The sequence below is a fragment of the Notothenia rossii genome (assembly GCF_949606895.1).
Source record: "Notothenia rossii genome assembly, chromosome: 8".
In the NCBI taxonomy this organism is placed as follows: Eukaryota; Metazoa; Chordata; class Actinopteri; order Perciformes; family Nototheniidae; genus Notothenia; species Notothenia rossii.
Genome location: NC_136906.1, coordinates 55,353,418 through 55,360,996, shown reverse-complemented (window position 1 = coordinate 55,360,996; position 7,579 = coordinate 55,353,418).

Sequence of the window (7,579 nt, the reverse complement as noted above, 5' to 3'; positions counted from 1 at the left end):
TGGGTGCTCTAACATCTCGAGCCCCTCAAAGGCTCACCTAGAACGAGCCTCAATATTGGAAGCAAAAGACTTTGAGGAATGTAATGACATTCTGGTTCATATTATTCTGTTACTGTTATATTACTATGTTAATTTCTCGATGTTCACGAGAGTTACAGGGATGTACAATGTTCTGAGTGCTGGTCACTGTTCAGGGAGAAACTTAACAACTGCAACACCCATAGGAGACCATGGCTGATAACCATAACTTTAAAATTATTTCATTTAACGTAAACGGGGTTCTAAATCCGACCAAGAGAAGTAAGATTTTGAGTAAGATGAAAAAAGAGAATGCACACATTGTATTTTTACAGGAAACGCACCTTAACTCTACCGAACATGAAAAGTTGAAAAGAATGGGTTTTTCTAAAGTGTATTATTCATCTTATAAAACAGGCCACAGGAGAGGTGTAGCCATCTTATTATCTCATAGACTTTCATTTGAACATCTCTCAGAAATAAAGGACAAGGAGGGAAGATATTTATTAATTTCAGGAAAGATAGAAGGGGTCCAAATAACACTACTGAATGTTTATGCCCCCCCAGGAAGTGATCTAACCTTTTATAGAAAATTGTTTGAACTAATGACAGAAGCAACAGGTATTCTTGTATGTGGAGGGGATTGGAATGTACGCCTTAACCCTAGACTAGACTCTTCAAGAGGATCCACCCAGACCTCCCTACACAAGAAACTTAAGATTCTCATGTCAGAACTGGGTGTGATAGACCTCTGGAGAGACTTCTACCCAACAGGTCGGGATTACACCCATTATTCTCATCCACATACAGTCTATACCAGAATCGATTACTTTTTCATTTTTAAAAGAGATCGCCATAGGATACATTACTGTGAGATAGGTAATATTGACTTGTCTGATCACGCTCCACTGTCGTTGTCGTTACAAATCAGTAATAACCCTGGAAATACACTATGGAGGTTAAACTCAAATATTCTAAACAATTTACAATTTAATAGACGAATGAAAGAAGAAATAAAAATGTTCATAGAAGAAAATTATAATGGGGAGGTCGGCTCAGAAATGGTGTGGGATGCACTGAAAGCCGTTTTTAGGGGCAAAATTATGTCTTTTTGTGCGTATAAAAAGAAAGAAAGACAATTAAAATTATCAGAATTAAACAGAAAATTAAAAGAGCTTGAGACAAAAAGGAGCCAGATACAACTCTCATCTCAAAACTAAAAGAAGTTAGGAATGAGATAAATATTTTGTACGCACAAGAAATAGAAAAAAAGCTGATCTATACAAAACAAAAATATTATGAATCCGGTTCAAAATTTGCGAAGTTTCTGGCGAGGAAACTCCAAAAGCAACAGGCGGATAGCACGATCTACAAAATTAGAGACTCAGACTCTAAAACTGTTCTATATAAGCAAAACGAAATAAAAATGACTTTTCAAAAGTATTACAAACGATTATATACACAGCCACACCTGGAGGGTGAAGAGCAAACTAGACAATTTTTAGATTCTCTCAACTTACCTACCTTGTCAGAAGACCAAAATACAAAATTAATAACTGCAATAACAGAGGAGGAGTTGAATATGGCGATCTCTAGACTAAAAGCAAACAAATCACCTGGCCCGGATGGTTTTTCTTCCGAATGGTATAAAACCTTTAGGTCTGAGTTAATACCGAGCCTCCTCCGGACATTCAACACAGCTTTAAAAGAGGGAAAAATCCCACCATCGTGGAGAGAGGCTACTATCTCTGTTATACCAAAAGAAGGAAAGGACAGACTGGATTGCGGGTCATATAGACCAATCTCAGTTCTTAACACCGATTACAAACTATTCACCTCAATTCTTGCCAGGAGGGTCGAAAAGGTTCTTCCCCAGCTTATCCACACTGACCAGACCGGGTTTATCTCACAGAGACAGACCCATGACAATATTAGACGTTCGTTACACATATTGAGTCATATCCAGGAACATAAATTACAAGCCTTATTGGTCAGCCTGGACGCGGAGAAGGCCTTCGACTCTGTGAGTTGGAAGTTTCTATATAAAGTTTTGGAAAGGTTTGGATTCCACGAAGAGTTTATTAGAGGAATTAGTACACTATACAATAATCCAACTGCACGGATAAAAATAAATGGGTACCTATCAGAAACTATTAAATTAGAACGAGGCACAAGAAAAGGTTGCGGAATGTCGCCATTGCTTTTTGCACTTTATATTGAACCCCTTGCCCAATGGATAAGACAGACCGATGACATTAAAGGCATCATCATAAAGGGAGAACAACACAAGACCGCGTTATACGCAGATGATGTTTTGCTATATTTAAGGGAACCCTCGAGCTCACTTCCTGAACTGTTTAAGCTATTGGACACTTTTGGTAAATATGCAGGATATAAACTAAACGTTCAGAAAACCCAGATTTTAACATTAAACTATACTCCCCCTAAACAACTGCAAGATAAATGTAATCTGAAATGGGACCAGACTTCACTGAAATACCTGGGTGTGCTGATTCCAAAAGATGTCTCCACACTGGCAAAGATTAATTATGATCCCCTTTTGACCAAAATAAATGCAGATATACAGAGATGGAACTCCAACCCTTTCATGAGTCTTACCCAAAGAATTGAATCAGTAAAAATGAACATTCTCCCACGACTTCTTTTTTTGTTTCAGGCTCTCCCCACAGAAATCTCCACAAAGCAATTCTCTGAGTGGGATAAAATGATTTCCAGGTACATTTGGCAAGGGAAAAAACCCAGGGTTAGGTTCAAAACGTTACAACTGCCGAAGGAGGAAGGAGGTATGGCGGTACCACATCTGAAAGATTATTTCTACTCGGCTCAAATTAGACCATTGTTGAACTTATGCAATCAAGACTACCATGCCAGGTGGAAAGATATAGAATTGTCACTGATCAAGGACCCCCCAATTCAGGCAATATTAGGCAATAAGGATTTAGAAAGATTTATAAACAGCACTCAAAACCCATGGATAAGATTTCAACTTAAAATTTGGAACTCTGTTAGACAGGAATATAAATTATTAGATAAACTAAGAATACTCAGATGGTGCGCCTATGACCAAGATTTCAAGCCTAATGAGTTGGACTCAAGATTTAAAAACTGGATAGCCAAAGGAATAACAACATTTTACTCAATAACGGATAAGGGACAATTAAAAGATTTCGAAACTTTAAGAGAAAAATATGCTCTGGAAAAGCAAGACTTTTATAGGTATCTACAACTACGCCATTATTTTGACCAAACTATTAAAAAATACCCACCAGATATGGATGACCCAGTGCTGAAAGAAATTTTAGGAGCCTATATGTCAAAGTTAAACAAAGGTATTATATCCAGACTGTATAAAGGCTTCATGGCAAAAAAATCTCACTCCACAGACTATGTTAAAAATAAATGGGAAAATGAAGGTAATTTTGAGATCTCGAAGGAGGAATGGCACAAATATTGCATCTTTCAGTGGAAATGCACCAACTCGCATACATGGAGAGAATTTGGATGGAAATGTCTAATTAGATTCTTTATTACCCCAAAGCAAAAATCACACTTCACAGGAGAGGATTCAAAGTGCTGGAGACTGTGTGGGAGTCAGGATGCAAATCACTGGCATATATTCTGGGATTGTCCAGTCATAAAACATTTCTGGTTAGAGATACACAAAATATTGGAAAGTATATTTAATGTGAAAATACCTTTCCAGTTTTGCATTTTTATTTTAGGGAAAAATGATTTTCACCCAGGGCACTTCAACAATTATTTATTTAGTATTCTGATATCTGTTTGTAAAAAAACCATCACGAGGCACTGGCTGCATCCTGACTCCCCCACAATAGAGGAATGGAAGGATATAGTTAATGAAGTATACATAATGGAAAAAATTACCTTTTCACTTCGCCTACAAATGGACAGATTTATTAAGCTGTGGTCAGTATGGGTCTCCTATGTACAACAGTCACGGCCAGATTTCGTGGACTTAAGTAATTGCTAGATTTGTCTTTTTGTGATGGTGTTATTTACCTTTGTTAGTTTTATTTATTTAGGCTATTTTGATTCTTGAGATCTCACTGTTCTGTATATATGTATAATATGTTATTGCTGCTGTATCGAGAAACCCAGATGCTGATGTCCCAACATACCATGTACATCTATGTTACATCCCTTTGTTCTTTGTTCTTTTTACTTTAATAAAAAAAAAAAATGAAAAAAAAATAAAAAAAAATAAAAAAAAAAAAATCAACATGGACCAGTAATCACTAACTTTGTTTCCCCCGGCCCCTTATTGGAGAACACCCAGCTAGTAACCTGGCAACCAAGCTTCAGCTTGCGGCGGTCAGAAACTCATGTATCTTCGAATCTACTTACAAATTAATATGGGGAAGTGTCAGTTCAACCGTATTTGGTTGGAAAACATCTAATTTAGTGCTTGGTTGAAACCAGTGGAGGGGAACAAACTCGAGAGACGGCTGAGCTGACCCCTGTGCAGAATCGTTGTCTAGTTGAAATCTCCAAACAATATTGTCCATTTTAGACATAGGCCTATTATATTTACAGCCCTTGATAACATCCATTTTCTGGGCTCAAAATGTGTCTTGGCTGTTTTCGTTGTGAAAACAAATGGACCTTAGATACACGGATTGACCGTCCTCATCTGCGCTCTTATTTTGAAAGACAACTTCCGGTAGCAGACTATGAAAAAACCGGGGTTTTTTTTGTTTCTGTTTTCTAGTGATTTTATTTTGTTTTGAGAAGTAAAAAAGGAAAATCATCCCGTTTTTTAAGTTCAGTAAATCTATTGTTGACCATGATAAAGAAAAACGCCTTGTATTTCAATTTTGGTTTTTCAATTTGAAAACGAAAATCAAATATCCAGTAATTTTTTGTTTTTGAATATCTATTTGTGAAAAGAAAATCCAATGACCAAAACATACACTGACCGTAATATAATGTAATGTAACCACTAAAGAGAAGTTCAGACACACCAAAACATGAAAAGTTCCACCAAGGCTGAGAACACATATGCAGTCTGTACTTTTTAATAAAAACGGATTTTTATTTGTATTTGTGATCATACAGTGTGACCTGCTTGTATGTACTTACACAATAGGTGTACTGTTCTCTCTCTGTTTTGTCCTGTCTCAGTGTGAACATAGATTAAACAGCCAGCCAAATTATTTTGAGAGCCAGGGAATGAGCCAAATTATTTTGAGAGCCAGGGAATGAGCTTATTTGTAGTCCACTGACATTCAAACGGAGTGAAACTATAAAAAAAGAAGTTAAAAGGCACTTCATGTAAGCGTAAGGCTTACACTTACACTACAGTCATTGCTTTCTGACCGACTTGATCCTTTTACTCTTCACGTTGCATAGGGAAAATGAGTAGTAGTCTACTGCCATGCTATTCAGTTGACTTTTTCCTACTTCCTGTACCCGGTTTCCTGTCTAACCTTCAGTACACATTTTACAAAAATATAAATGGGCAAATATGAAACATACAGGTCAATATCACCTAACTATTGGTAGCTGAACTGTCAATACCCCAACACATATTCTTAGATATAAATACCTAATTTTGAGTTATTTAGACACAATTAACACTTTTGGTTTCATGTCTTGTTACATAATAATAGATCATATTTGTTAAGTGTTCTTATGGTAGAATTACTATTCTTGTGGTATTACTGCCTTATTAGGCCCATATTGAGCAGAGCATATTAAGACCAAAACTCATGTACGACAACTTCCTTACATGCAATAAATAAGCACTAATTAGAGGGTTATTGAGTGAAAACTCTCAACTAATGGCTTATTACTTGTAGAATATGGACATGTAGAATAAGGCATTAATAGGTGTTTTATAATGACTACTAAAGAGCCAATATACTGCTAATATGCATGTTAATGAACAACTAGTTGATGGTTAATTTGTGTACCTTAAAATTAAGTGTAACCGAAACTGAATATGTGACGTGGATCATAAATATATCAGCAATTAAACAACATCTTCAATTTCTCATAATTTTACAGGATATTGCTATATTATTTCACATATTTTAGTTCTACACATTAATATCTAATTTGTAAAACATCACAGACAATCACCAAGCTTCAACCTTAGCTGAGGATTATGGGTAATTAGATGTTTTCGCCTATCAAAATCTCTGAAAAAAGAAATGTTTCTCTCAGAATCAAAAGGGAAAAGCATTGTACACAATTTAAACCAATTAATGTAGTGTAATTAACAAGGATAAACTGATGTGTTTTAGTTGATGAGTACTGCAGATATCACTGTAAATCATTTGACAGTGAGGGGAATAATTCCGGTTTTAGTATGACAACTTCGAGATTGGAAATACTGTTTTCACCCCGTGAGGGTTGAAGCTAACTTTACATGGACGCTGCCGTCAATGTAAATGAATAGGGGGAAAGACGTAGTATATACACGTTCTCCTGACGAGACCCCAAATAATCTTCGTAATATCTATTTAACTATAGATCCTACACATCCACTGGACGCAGATTCTAAAAGTACAATATAGACCTCTCGCTAGAAATCTAATCAAAAAGCATTTTAATGGCCAAACTATCCTACAATTTAGGATTTTCCAAAGAGGGTTATTTGAGAATATACGACCCACCGGAGCGTTTGTAATCAACGGGAGCATCAGCCCATATGCCGCAAATGGTTGTTTCTTACACTACAGTGCATGACATTAAGGATTTTGGGAGATGGCCCTGTGGGCCATCTAAGCTAATTTACAGATGGCCCTGACCCCAATAGAGATTGCCCTGAAAAATGCGCGCGGACGAAATGACGCACGAAGTGTTCTGGGGGCCTCCCCCAAGAACATTTAGATTTTAGCAGGTCTTAGATGCTGTCTGGTGCATTCTATAGACTGAATTATAAGATGAACCACCACAATATTACAATTTCAATTGTATTCTTCATTTCACTTGTTTGTGTTTGCTCGCTTGCATGCCCTGCATAGCTATAATAAATACTTAAGTTGTTGGTCAAGACACTTTCCATCTGATGAAGGCAAATGCCTTCCCAGATGTAAAAAAGTAGATGGCCCCTGTTAAAAATGTTTGTAATGTTATCCACTGTAACTTGGTCGAAGGAATGCCTCCTCATCCAGAAGCTGACCGAGCAGACCCGAGCAGCCGAGTGCATCCGCGAAGCACACACAATGGCGACGTTAGAGTTCCCGTTGGCAAGTGTTAGAAATTAAAATCAATGTTTTAATGGGGAAATGTAGTTTAAACATGCCGTCAGTTTTAATGCTCTTTTATACTGAAAAAACAGAAATTCTTGTGCACAAGCAGTTAAGCTTTTATTCTGAAAATCCTTCATCTACGGTTAGCATTTAGCATGTGGCTAATATACGATTTCCTAAAGAGGTGAATTTAGTAGCGAAATGATATGGAGTGGTGCAAACCGAAGCCTACTGATTTAACACTACAACTATAGATGTCGAGATACTACCATGCTGAATATTAAATGAAGGTACAGTTTATTTGAATACATTATTGTTTACAG